We start from the raw sequence: 13,469 nt of genomic DNA, 5'->3' as shown, positions 1-13,469 counted from the left end.
TACTGCAACTTGATATGCCATATTTGGTTGATATCCATGGAAGGCCTGCCCTTTTCTGAAGAGAAACAGAGGAGTGAATGGGAGACAGGGAGGAAGGGGGGGGGAATAGGAGAGGAAGAAGGAGGGGAAACTGAGACCAGGATGTAGTATATGAGAGAAGGATAAATAAAAGAAATTATAGTCACTCGGGCCCTGAAGTAGGGTATGCACTCATGTGCTTAGAGAAAAAAATCAGATATGAAGTAGCTGAAAGTACGTAGCCCCATAGAAACCCAAAGGAAAATGGGAAACCATGGGCATCACTCATGCAAATCCCCTAATTCAGAATAGAGTAATTTATAGAACGTTGTATGTTATTAGGAATCACACAAGATGAAATACTTGACTAGAATAGTCTTACAAAGATAGAAGAAGCTGAATCTATCATTTAAAAATTTTTGAAAAACAACCATGGAACATGATAGGCTTGTTGGTGAATTACACCTGTCTCTAACCAATAACACTAAACGTATATAATGTCTTCCAGAAACAGAAGAGCAGGGAACCCTGCAGTCTTCATTAGAAGGGCTTCTATTCCTGCATTAAAGACCATCACCAAAACCAACTCGGGGATGAAAGCGTTTACTTCTTCTTACAACCCTCGGGTTACCCCAGTGGAGGAGCAGCTCTCAGCCATGGATGGGCTTTGCATTTGGCAACTTCTGTAGATATTTTGTTCATCAAAATTGAGGGATTCCATTAGCATCTAGAGGTAGAAGCTGGTGATAGCACCAAATATCCTGGAGTGGGCAGGGACACTTCCCTCCCCACACACTGAGGCTGGACGTGCTGAGTATGTAGACACGTGTGAGTATAACGGTTATCTGCTACGGTAACAAACACCTGATGTTACCAACTGATAAGGAGACAAAGTTAATTTGGGCTCGCAGTTTTGAACGTTTTAGTCCGCGATCAGGCAGAGATACTACTCTTAGGCCTCTAGTGGGGAGTAGATGACAGCAAAATTTGCTGAGACATAGAAGAGGAAAAGCCTGGGGTCACACCTCCCCTTTCCAGGACGCGCTCACAGTAATCTACACCCTCTCAGCAGGCCGCACATCTATGTTGTCAATGTGGGCATCAAACCTTTAATACATATGAGGACATTTATGATCCAAAGGACGCGCTGAAGCTGAGAAATGCTGTCTCAGAGAACTGAAGGCCTGTGCTCACATAACAGCCTACACACAAATATTCATAGCAGCTAAACATCTTTCAGTGGGTGAACACATAAACTGTGGTAGATCCATGTAATAGACTATGACTCAGCCGAATCTCCAAGTCATCATGCCAAGAGAAAGATGTGAATGTAAAAACTCTAAAGGTCGTAGAATTCCATTTATACAGTCTCAGAAAGAAAAAACTATAGTGACAGAGACTAGATCATTGGTTTCCAGGAGGCACTAGAAAGGGAAAACAGAATTAAAAAACCATAGCAGAAGACTATTTTTTAACAAAGGTTAAATTGTGTTGGATCCTGATAGTGAGAATTTACACAAATCTATGTGTGTCAAAATTCACAGTCCTGTACTTTCCTGAACAAAATCATGTGGCTTCATAGTAACTTAAAAATACGTATTTTTTAAAATTAAACTCCAAGTCTGGCATTTCAGTCTTCAACAGATCACCCATGAGCCCATAAGATTATAATGGATGCTGGAGAGCCGAGACAGGAGGATCCCGCCATTAGCTCTAGTTCCACCTGAGCTGTGTAGCAAGTTCCAAGGCAACCTGGATATAGAGCAAGACCTTGTGTCAAAACAAAACAAAATATTGTAGTGGTTTGCAAACTTGCCCTTGGAGATGAAGATACCCTGACACTGCAGAACAAAGCATTACGTACCTGTTGGATGACGCTGTTGGGAGCACATCTGTGGTGCTACCAACTGTTAAAAGTTTAACAATGCACTTACGTGTATTTCACGGTGCTTTATAATAGTGAACACGTACTGTGTGTGGTATTGAACACTGACTAGACTGCATAGCATTATTTTGTAGTGTCTCCCCTCTTACAAAAGCAGTTGCCAGTAAAACCCTTATGCCAGCCACAGACGCAGGCATCTCCTATTTGCTCGGTCTCCTGAATGTGTCAGGGTCTGGAGGGCTTCTCAGAGCATACCCCTTCACTCAACAACGTGGAGTGAATGAGTATCACCCAGCTTCAGCATCTCATTTGATGCTCAAGTCCCTCTTTTTGAAATGGCAGACCCCAAGCTGAAACGTCAATGTTCTCAGAAGGCCTCTGTATTCAAACCTTGTCTTCCTCCCTTTTGGGTTCTCACAACTATGTAGTTTTCTCCCCCTCCATTACACAATTTGCCTGCTGGTGTAATTATCTGGTCATGTGACTCACTCCTTGACCACAACATGATCAAAAAGGTGTAGCTCATGCATCTTGGAATGCCCCACTGTGCCCAGGCCAGTATCTGGGCCCCATGTGCATTTGTGAAACCATGGAGTTCAGAGAGCCTTGGTTCCCAGGAGTCTAGGCCCACTGGGACTCACAACAGAGAGGGGTGGGGGACTGCCTGCGATTGATGACGAGCCAGTGGCCTACATACATAGCCTGAGCTGCATAATAAGCTGGAAGATGAAGCAAATGGACCAAGTTGGCCTATGGTGTCAGAGAAGATGAACAAAGCTTATTAACACATGGGAAGAGCAGCGTGAGCACCGAAGAGCTTCCCCCAGCAGCAACCCAGTTCTCTCACTGTGATGAAGTGGTCTGCCTCCGGCCTCAGCCTTTAGCCACTTGGGATCCCCGTTACTGCCTTGTAAAATTGATGGGCGGTGGTGCGCTCTCTTGGTTTAAGGAATTTCTGTCAGCATTAGCAAGAAAGTACCAGCTTCGCGGTTTCTAAGGGCGTTCCTTACAACAGGAAAGTGACTTAAATTGGACCAGACTGGAGCAATGCCTGCCTAACTCTGAGCCGCCTAGTTCCCATTCCATCCCCTTCAGATCCCAGCTGTGAGCTCCGGTAAGGCAGTCATAATCATATTTAACCCAAAAGGGAAGGCAGTGTTGTGTCAATTTTAGTGTAATATTATTTGACCATCTGAGGGAGTTGTTCATCATTAAAAGTTTATTTTCCAAACTATCTGGAATGTGTCTCCACTTAAAATTCCCAACCTATTCTTTCTAGGAGTGGAAGGTGGGGGAGAAGTTTCATGTATCTCTTTGGCTTTTTCTCTCTCTTTGCACCATGTTCTGAGGTAGAGATGACTTCTCTTCAGGATGGGCCACATGCTGGTGTCATGGCTGATCAAACACATAGGAGTTGACAAAAGGCAGGGATGGCCCCAGAGAAGCCTGCTGCCTGCCTCACTGATGATAGGCCTGGATACAGATGCATCCTGCTCTCCAGATGACAGAAAATGTACAGAAATCAACAAACACAAAGGGGGATGAGAGAAAGCTCCAGAGATGGAGGATGAGGCCATGCTTTTATGACCTAGTGAATGGTCTGGACAGCAGGAGCCCTGAGCCCTGCTGTGTCTGAGCAGGAAGTAGGGATGACAGGGAGAGAGTTCTGTAACCTGGTGTCATACAGCTGGCTTGTGGTTGCTATATTCTAGCAGATCCACTCTCCACCTTGTAGAGTTTACCATGCTTTACAGGAGTGAGGAAATTCAGCAACCAGCCTCGTAGGCTAGGTTATACCCATAGGGACTCCTGCACAACCTACCTTGCAGGTTGAGGGTGGCAGCCTGGGTCTTAAATGCCCCTCAAAGGCCTGTATCTTAGAGGTTTCATCTCAAATTTGAAACCTTTAAGAGGCATGGCATGGTGGCACATCTAGTCATTGGCATGCACCCTTGAAGGCATACTGGGGAGCAGGGCTCTTATGTTCACCCTAGCATCTTGGCACAGAGATGAATGGCTTTGCTATATTACACAGCTTCCGGAACCAAGGCACCCCAAAGCAGGACATCCACCCGGTCCTGGACCGAAACCTTTGGAACCATAAGCCAAAATAGAGCTCTATGTGGTGGTATTGTGTTCCCCAAAGTATTGTGTACCCTAATAAAACTTATCTGGGGTCAGAGGACAGAACAGCCACTAGATACAGAGGTCAGAAAATGGTGGCACACACACCTTTAATACTATCACTTGGGAGGCAGAGATCCATCCGGATCTCTGTGAGTTTAAAGCCACACTGGAAACAGCCAGGTATGGTGACTCATGCCTTTAATCCCAGGAAGTGATGGCAGGAAGCAGAAAGGTATATAAGGTGTGAAAACCAGAAACTACGCTGGTTAAGCCTTTAGGCTTTTAAGCAGCAGTTTAGCTGTGTGGTGGTATTGTGTTCCCCAAAATATTGTACACCCTAATAAACTTATCTGGGGTCAGAGACAGAACAGCCACTAGATACAGAGGTCAGAAAATGGTGGCACTCACACCTTTAATCCTAGCACTCCAGAGGTAGAAATGCCTCTGGATCTCTGTGAGTTCAAGGCCACATTGGAAACGGCCAGGCATGGTGACACACGTCTTTAATCCCAAAAAGCGAGCCTTTAATCCCAGGGAGTGGTGGTAGAAAACAGAAAGGTATATAAGGCGTGAGGACCAGAAACTAGAAGCATTTGGCCTGGTTAAGCTTTCAGGCTTCTAGCAGCAGTTCAGCTGAGACCCATTCTGGATGAGGACTCAGAGGCCTCCAGTCTGAGGAGATAAGACCAGCTGAGGATTCAGCGAGGTGAGGTAGCTGTGGCTCATTCTGGTTCTGTGATCTCCCAGTTCACCCCAAAACCTGGATCAGGTTTGATTTTATTAATAAGACCTTCTAAGATTCCTGCTACACAGCTAAGATTCATTCAGATGAGGACTCAGAGGCTTCCAGTCTGAGGAAACAGGATCAGCTGAGGAATTGGCAAGGTGAGGTATCTGTGGCTTGTTCTGCTTCTCTGATCTCAGCCTTCACCCCAATACCTGGCTCCAGGTTTGTTTTTATTAATAAGACCTTTTAAGATTCGTGATACAGCTCTAGCCTCTTCCCCCCCCCCATTTTTGTGGTATGGGGGATCGACTGAGGGCCTCGTGCATTATAGGCAAGTATCCTACCCAGAGCTATATCCCCACCTCTCAGAATCACAGGCCTGCACCATTACAGCCACTAACCTTCCCTCTCGATAAGTTGCTTGGTTGGGTATTTGTCATAGTCACAGAAAGCTGACTCACACATTGGCTGAGAAGCATGCATCCAAGCTGGAGACTTGTGGATAAGCACTCAGCTCAGTCAGACACAGATCCCAACTTAACTTCCTGCCATCCCAGATTCTCCACCATCTTTGGCTTCTCCTCATCTTATTTTGTCTGTGAGTGCCCAGTTACCACAGCACCATTTGTTAAAGAGGCTGTCTTTCTTCTGTTGGATTTGCTGTCTCCATTTCAACAAGCCAGGTGGCCCTACTGGGGTATGTGTTTCATGTTTCTGCATTCCCCAGCATGATCTGTTGAGTTGTGTGCGCATGCATCTACCAACAATGTAGTCTGGATTACTCTAATTACAATAGTTGAAACTGTTTTGACTGATGCCTCCCACTTCATTTTCTTTTCAAGATCTGTTAAGCTCTTCTAGGTACTTGACATTACTTAAAAATTTCAGGATGCTTTTGTTCCCAGCAATAAGACTTTTTAATAGGAATTATGTCAATCCTGTATATCATGATAAAAAGAACTTACATATTTACTGTGTAGAAGCTTCTAGCTCATGACTCTCCCCATTTATGTAGATCTACTTTGATCTGATTCATCAGCATTTCAAATCAGTCCCACACATTCAAGCCCCACAAATGTTTTGGTAGATTTATTGCTAGTTATTTGTGTGTGTGTGTGTGTGTGTGTGTGTGTGTGTGTGTGTGTACACATGCATGTGTTTTAATATACTGTACATTTAAAATGTATTTAAAACATTCATTGTCCAGGTATTCATTACTAGTATTCAAAAATAATATCAATATTTTCATGTTGACCTTCTATCTCTAACTTTGGTGGACTCAGTTTTCAGTTCCAGCAATTAATGTCTTTCTTTTTTCTTTCTTCCCCTTGCTTTGAAACACCTTACAGGTGTGTCTAACCATTTGACATTGTGACACAGCATTGTCATCTACAAAGCTCATACTTGAGAAGGGTGCAATCAATTTATATATATATATAAAACCCCAAACCAAAACAGAACAAAAAACCCATGAATTTTTAAGTAAGTTTACTGTTTTGTCTTGGGAACCCTCATGGCTATCCCAGGCACAAGAGCATGTGGCTGCCAGTTGGACACACCTGCTACTGTCTTTAAACAGATAGGCAAGCATGTCCCACAAAAGTCAACGCTAGCTTTTCATCTCTCTTGTCTAAAAGGATACCGTTTGTGTTTTTCTGTTTCTTGCCCTGTTGCACTGGCTTCTAGAACCAAAGTCAAGGTTACCATCTTTATAGGCTGCCTCCTTCTTGGACCTTTTAGTAAGCAGTGCCACTTTCTCTTTCTCCTCTTCCTCCACCCCTCCTGTTCCTCTTCCTCATGCTGCTGTTGCGGTATATAGCAGCCTTTTCCAGACTGTGAGCTGCTCTTCTTTCTATTTTGTTTTCAACAACTCTAGGCTATGAAACTTCCCGAGAACCCAGAGGACTCCAGGCACACCATGCCCTGGGCCAGGTCTCCCGGCTTGCCTGTCTCCTAATGTCTATTTTAAGTGACTTCTTACATTTAACAGAAATCACGGACATGTGGAAGGCTGACTTTTCATACAATCTGGTCTTTTACTTTGAAAGGCAGGCTAGTCTTGTTTCCATAATTGCTCCTAGTCTTGGCACTTGTGAAATCCCTTTCAGGATGTAATCTATTAATCAGACAGCTGTGGGTGGGCTCTGCCTGCCTGTCCTTCCCATCTGGCTAAGGCTTCAGAATACAAGTTGCCTTGTCCCTGTCCAATCCTTGACAGTCCAGGAGGGACAAAAAAGAGTAGAAAAGACTTCCTTAAAGCTGGAAAGATTGTATCAGGAGACTGAGAAGGACAGCGGTTGCTTAGCTGGTGCCTTCATGTGGACCACTTTTTCCCTGATATTTTAGTCTAAAAATAACCCACTTTCTTTCCTCCCTCTGTCCCTCCCTCCCTCCCCCTTCTTCCTTCTCCCCACCTGCCTAGGTTCTGGCAGAAGGAAGGATGAGACCTAACCAGTCCTTCAGTTTTCCCACCACATACTAGAATTGATATCCTGGTGGGTAGTTTATTTTTTTTTCTTTAAGAGTCGTTTAACCAAAAGTAAGCCACTAAAATTTAGTTAGGACAAAAGGAAGAGTTCACTGGGTGTAGAGAGCAGAAGTCACGAAGTATCAGACAATTCCCGTTATTACTCAGGGTGCAGATGTGACAGGTGGCGGGCTGCCTCCTGCAGGTGCTGGGGTTTGCCGCCTCGTCAGCCACGCAGTGTGACTTTTCCCATAACGGTAGCACTGATGTCCCCTAGCTGTCTTCTGGGAAACGTGTGTTCTTCTAGACACAGGGCAACTGTGTGACGACTGTCTGTTCGGCTGGATCCACAGCACAGAAAGCCACTGATGGATCTCTCCACGCCCCCTCCACGTGGGTGCAGAAGGGAGGCTCCCTGTGCACTGCAGATCTTGGTCCCCATTTTACTGGTGAAGTGGCAAATGTCGGCCAGGCTCCCTTCCCTGGTTACACTAACCTGTCTCTCAGCGCCAGACACTACTCTCAGCTTCCTGTATGTAATTCCCACCAAACACTTCTCATTTCGTCCCGAGTGATCACCTCCCCTCTTGCCCCGTCTTTTAGAGTTGCAGCTTGAAATGAAATCTGCTCCATACATCTGTGCACAGAGGAAATGGGGGCCAGTGTATGCCAGGAGGCCTACGTCTTCACAGGCCCTGTGCCTGGCATGCATGAGCAGGTCCCCAGAGAGCTGAACATGCCATGCTTGGAGGAGCAGCTCGCCACATTTCCAAACATGAGGACTTCTGCCACCTCGTTGCTTTTCTGCTTAGCTATGGACTTAGATGTTTGACAATAAAGTGTCGAGGGAAAGATCTGGTGAGATGTCCCCACAACTGCTGTCATCTGCGTGCATGTGTTCCCCTGGGTGATGGAGCACACAGACAGCCTGACCCTCATGCTACTTATACCAGAATGACATTGGCCCCTTTCTCCTAAGCAGAGAGCTTTGTGAGGAGTTAGTTGTAGTCTTAGAATCCCACAGCTCAGCAGACCTCTTGTTATAAGACAAGAGACCCCCTCCTTCTCTTCCTCTGGTTTCTAGCTTAGAGATTACACTCTGAAAACAACTCTAGGGTGACTATTCACGGCAGCTCCTGTGAGAGTCTCTCCCAGAACATCTGTCTTGATACCCACTCGAGAAAGCCAGGTCTTCCTGGACAAAAGGAGTACTAACTGCTACCTCAAGTCACCTCTGGGTCAGTTAGGGAAATGTGCACGTCGAAATGGAGTACTAGGACACCCTCTCTGGCAAGGCAGTTGTCAGGGTCCCTGTTTTGCCATCAGCTTTCAGGGCACACATCAGTGCACTTAAACTACTCTATAAATGGAAAACTCAGAACATACCTTGTCACGTCAACAACGCTGGTAAGTGCTGTGGAACCCACACAGTCAGCTAAATTTAATTTCCTGCAGAGATGCAGAGACTTAACTCCAAAGCCACCTCCTTTGAGGAGTCCTCTCAAAATCCACATTGACTTGGGGTCTAGGTGAGTGCTCCCCTATTATCAAAATCCTCCACCGAGATTAACTTATTACAGGTTTTTTTTTTTTGCATATTTGGGGTGCAATGATGTCTCTAACTAGTCACCTAGGGCTACATAAAAGTAGCTGATGTCCTATTGGCATTTGCAACCCCCAGTGCCTAGTACAGAGCCTTACACATAACAGGTACTTACAAATGCTTTAAAAGTGGGATTGTGGCCAGGCGGTGGTGGCATACGCCTTTAATCCCAACATTCGGGAAGCAGAGGCAGTTGGATCTCTGAGTTCGAGGCCAGCCTAATCTACAGACTGAGTTCCAGGACAGCAGGGACTAAACAGAGAAACCCTGTTTTGAAAGTCAAAAAGAGGTAATTGGTCTTGCAAGTAAAGATATACGGACAAAAGGGTTTACTATGTGACTCACTGTGTCACACTGCAGCTTCCATGACGAGATTTTTCTCCCTCCTTTTTCTTTTTTCTCTTAATTTTATTGGGGTGGGGCTGCAAGAGCAGAGAGGGTGGATACGCCGGGATGGGAGGGAAATGAATGGGATCAGAATGCATGATGTGAAAGACGCAAAGAATAAATAAAAAGAAAATAAAAAAAACAACAACAAAAAAGTGGGATTGTAGCAAATATGTGCAACATCCAGGAAAATATCTCTCCTCTCTGCTCATCATGGGGCCCAGTATTCCACCATTATTCCTTGAATTTAAAAGCCATGGGAGCTGAAAGGCTAGTCCTCTGTACCAGAGATCACTTCCAAATTAAATTTTCATTTTGATGAATAAGTGCCACTGAGATTTGGAGATGTGGTTTAAGCAGAGCCCTGAAGAGCTTTGTCACAACCACTTGTGAGAAGCCTTCTAGGTGTGACAAAGGCTCAGAGTGTGATAGAGATACAGGAAGGAAAGAAAACCGTTTATTTCTGGGAGTCAAGGTCTGACACTGATTTCTTTTTTTTTTCTTTTTCTCTTTTTTTGTTTTGTTTTGTTTTGTTTTTCGAGACAGGGTTTCTCTGTGTAGTTTTGATTCTTGTCCTGGATCTCAGTCTGTAGACCAGGCTGGCCTCGAACTCACATAGATCTGCCTGGCTCTGCCTGGGATCAAAGGTGTGCACCACTGCCGCCCAGCCTGACACTGATTTCTATGTCACCAGTATCTGTGTCCCTTCTGAAATGCATAAGTCTACAGACAAAATTTTGCAAAGAAGCCGGACACTAAACCTTACTAGCCACACGATAGGAACTCAGCCAACCTTTTGTTGGCTGACCTTTCTTAGGGTTGCTGCGCTCACTCATGCCCTCCTGTCTACGTGGCCCTTGATTGCAGAGAAGACCATGGACACAGAACAGTGGTAGGCGGCTGGGTCCCACCATCATAGTCCCTGATGCTAGTCACTGGCACTGATGGGAGTCAGAACACAGACTGGTACAATTCACCCTGGACTGGATTAGGAAAAGCAGTCAAGCCCCAGATGAGAGCCCTCTCCTTCCTGTGTGGGAGGCTCGATCCCATGACCAACCCCAGATGACCGACTGGTACCTTGGGCGTGTATGGGACACGCACCCTGTGTGACAGCCCACAAAGGGCCCTAGCTTGTGAGGTAGAGGGAAAACTCTGACAACCAGAGACTGGAGACACTCTCAAAGGCACAGAGCCGAGATGGGTCTCAGGGGTTGAAACAGGGGCCACCTGCAAAAGAAAGAACATGTGCCCGAGAAGAGGTGTTTGTGAGTAACCATTGGTTGCTAGGTTTGGCTTAAACTGGCTACCTCCTACACACATTGAGAAAAGGAAGAAAGAGCAGTTAGGGTGCAGGGAAGAGGGAAAAACCCACCTCGCCCACTTGACAGGCACAAATTGCTGCTTGCCAGAAGCCTGTAAGGGCGGGACAGTCCCCTCTGAATGCTCTGCTCAGGGGTTTAGTTGCCTTGGTGAGTACCCTTTGGGAACCAAAGGTCCCGTCTGAGCACAAAGGGACACAAAGGGCACCTATGTGGAGGTTCAGCACCGTGCCCCACATTCGATGCTGAATGGCTCAGCCACTCCTCTTTGGCCAGGCAGTGTGGGGGATGGGGACCTTGGAGAGAAGTGAAGCAGAAAGAATCTTTGTGACAATGACAATTTAAGAAACACTAGACAGCCAGCTTGTTGGGTGCTTCTGAACTTTCTGGAGGGGGGCAGAGCAGTGGAGCCGTCATGTGGAAAATTTCCTTTCTCTTCAACACAGCCCTTTCCAAGCAAAGGCACTGGCATTGTGTTCCTGGTGAAAACCCTCTCCCCTGACAGGATTCCATCAGGCTAGGAGAAAATGCCTGCTTCTGGAAGAGGCTGACTTGGTAAATGTGAAAGGCTGAAGGGCCAGGGGGTGTCTGCCGCTAAAGATTTCTGGTGTTAAAGAAAGGCTCCAGTGTCTCTGGGCTCTTGGAACATCGATAAATGGAAAAAACAGTTGCATGTAGCCAGAAAATGTGTGACAGCGAGGCCCTCCTTCCACATCTACCCAGGTTCCTCTGCACCTGGGGCAGCACTAATGCTTCGTGGGTGGTATGATGCTAAGGAAGCTTCCAGAAGCATTTGGCCCTGCCTGCTCACCATGATCTCTGTGCATTTGCTCAGCCTGGGTCTCACACCTGGTGGCTGTGCCCATCACCCTCCATGGGCCCTGAGTATGACGCCAGGGGAATGGGAAACAGGAGAGATGTTCATCATGTCTCCTTAAGACAAAGGATCACCATCCCACCAGGAGACAGCTCCCCTCCTGGCCACATGCTGTGGTTGCCAACTCATGGGCAGCCCTACCAAAGGTCTGCAGTTTGGGAGCAGAAGTGTAAGGCTGTGTGATAAGCAGGCCCAGCTGGCTGCCTGTTGGTGTATTTACTTATTTTCACAGGCAGCTTGGTTCCTTTTACTGATTTCTATGGGCCATGTGTTGTGATGTCAGGTTCCACCTACAGAAAGGTCTGTTGTCACCATTCTAGCCAAGGTCGTAGGCAGGGAAACTGAGCCAGGCCCAAGTTGGGAGCTTTAGCATGGGGAACATTCTGGGCACTCGCTCCACCTCCCCGGCTGGGGAAGCTCTACTGTCTTGCTTCAAGGATAGTATAAGCCAAGTTTCCCTTGTCCTTTGAACTGGGGAACAGTGGCAGCTCCCAGGAAGGGCCCTGTCTCATGAGCATCCTACTTACTTTTCCAGCTTATCCAAGGGAAGCCTAGAGGACTGGAAGGTGGTGGCCTTGAGAGGTTTTAGTCCTAGGGAGGCTCCCGATTTCCCAGATGGAAAACAAATGCTGTCTGTCAAATATGGCAGGAACTCCATGAGGTGTTAAGACCACAGTGAGGAGGGGTAACTGCCAGACTAGAACGTGATGGTCCAAACACAGACGTCACCCAGAGACTGACCATGCTATACAGTCTGTCATCCTACCAGGAGGTGTAGGTTTTAAAAGTGTCAAGACAAATGTGATGGGAATTGGGACAGAAGAGTCTTCACAAGCACAGAGAGAGAAGCAGGAGAGGTAAAGTAGAACTGCTTGATTGAGAGAGGGGATTAGTTACTTACGTGATGCTGTGACCAAAATGCCCTTACAGAAGCAACCTAAGAGAGGAGAGGCCTGTGCCTCGTGGCTTCCAAGGGTTCCATTCACCGTGGTGGGGAAAGCGTGGCAGCATTCATTCATGGCCATGGGAGAGGGTAGTGGCACCTGCTCACATCAGAGGAAGCGGAGAGTGGGCAGAACCAGGAGCCAGGCTATCACCATTAAAGCCACTCCCCCAGCTTCACCAGCTAAGTCTCACCTCTGGAAGGATCCACGGCTTTCACTAATAGTGCCTCTACCTGGGGAACAAGGGTTTCAAACGTGAGTCCGCAGGTGACATCTTAGGTTTAAACCATAGCAGGGAGGAATTTGAGTGTGACTGAGAAAGAGGGGGGCCCAGATGCCCCGCTTTGTCTAGGTCAGTCATGGTTTATACCTGTCATCCAAGTTAAATTTCTAACGGTGGTCCCTTTTACTTGTAAAAAAAATCCAGGTTTGCATGACAGATTCTGCAATCGTTCTTTTCCAAAGGTGGGGCGGAGTTTGGTACAAAAATGAATCCAGAAAATGAGACGCAGGGCATGGGGCACCCGAGTCCACTTGACGGAGCCTGAAGGAAGGAGAGTGGTGGGGAGGGCCGTGTGGGTTCTCTCTGGAGCATATTTGGCATCACAGGCTATAACCACGTCCAGCCACACATTGGCAGGTCGTGCACAGGGTCCTACGGGGCCTGGTGGCAGCTTTAGGACAGAGAAAAGCCATCTGTCATCCCACCATTTTGAGGCCATTGGAGGGGAAGAGCGTGATAGGAGACTGAAGAGGGGGCTGAGATGAGTTGAGACTGGCTCAGACGTGAGGCCGGGAGCCTGGGTGAGACCCGGAGCCCCAGGGAGGGGCAGGGAGAGCCAGGAGGAGGCAGGCTTTCCAGGATGGTGACCACCATGGCCTGGAAGGACTAACATAGTCAAGACCCCGAACGGATAGAGAGAGAGGCAGGTGAGCAAGAGCAGGCAGTAAACGGCAGTGAGGACAAGTGAGTGGATTATGGGATCTGAGTATTCTCTCTGTTCGGACAGCGGTGGGAAAAGGCAGCAAGGCCCTCCCACCTCCGTCTCTGCACTCAGTGCCCCATTCCCAGTCCTCTCAAGGCTGAAGTAGTAAGAACAGCCCTAAACAAA

The 13,469-nt window shown here is 47.0% G+C and overlaps 1 protein-coding gene across 1 annotated transcript in view; it reads right to left on the bottom strand.

The window, feature by feature from the left end:
- Positions 1 to 13,469, bottom strand: part of Acoxl (acyl-CoA oxidase like) — a 291,245-nt gene that overhangs the window by 33,218 nt on the left and 244,558 nt on the right. The gene's annotated exons all lie outside the window — the stretch shown is intronic.

This window comes from Peromyscus eremicus, chromosome 4 (genome assembly GCF_949786415.1).
Source record: "Peromyscus eremicus chromosome 4, PerEre_H2_v1, whole genome shotgun sequence".
Taxonomy (NCBI): Eukaryota; Metazoa; Chordata; class Mammalia; order Rodentia; family Cricetidae; genus Peromyscus; species Peromyscus eremicus.
This window is presented reverse-complemented; position numbering and strand designations above follow the sequence as displayed.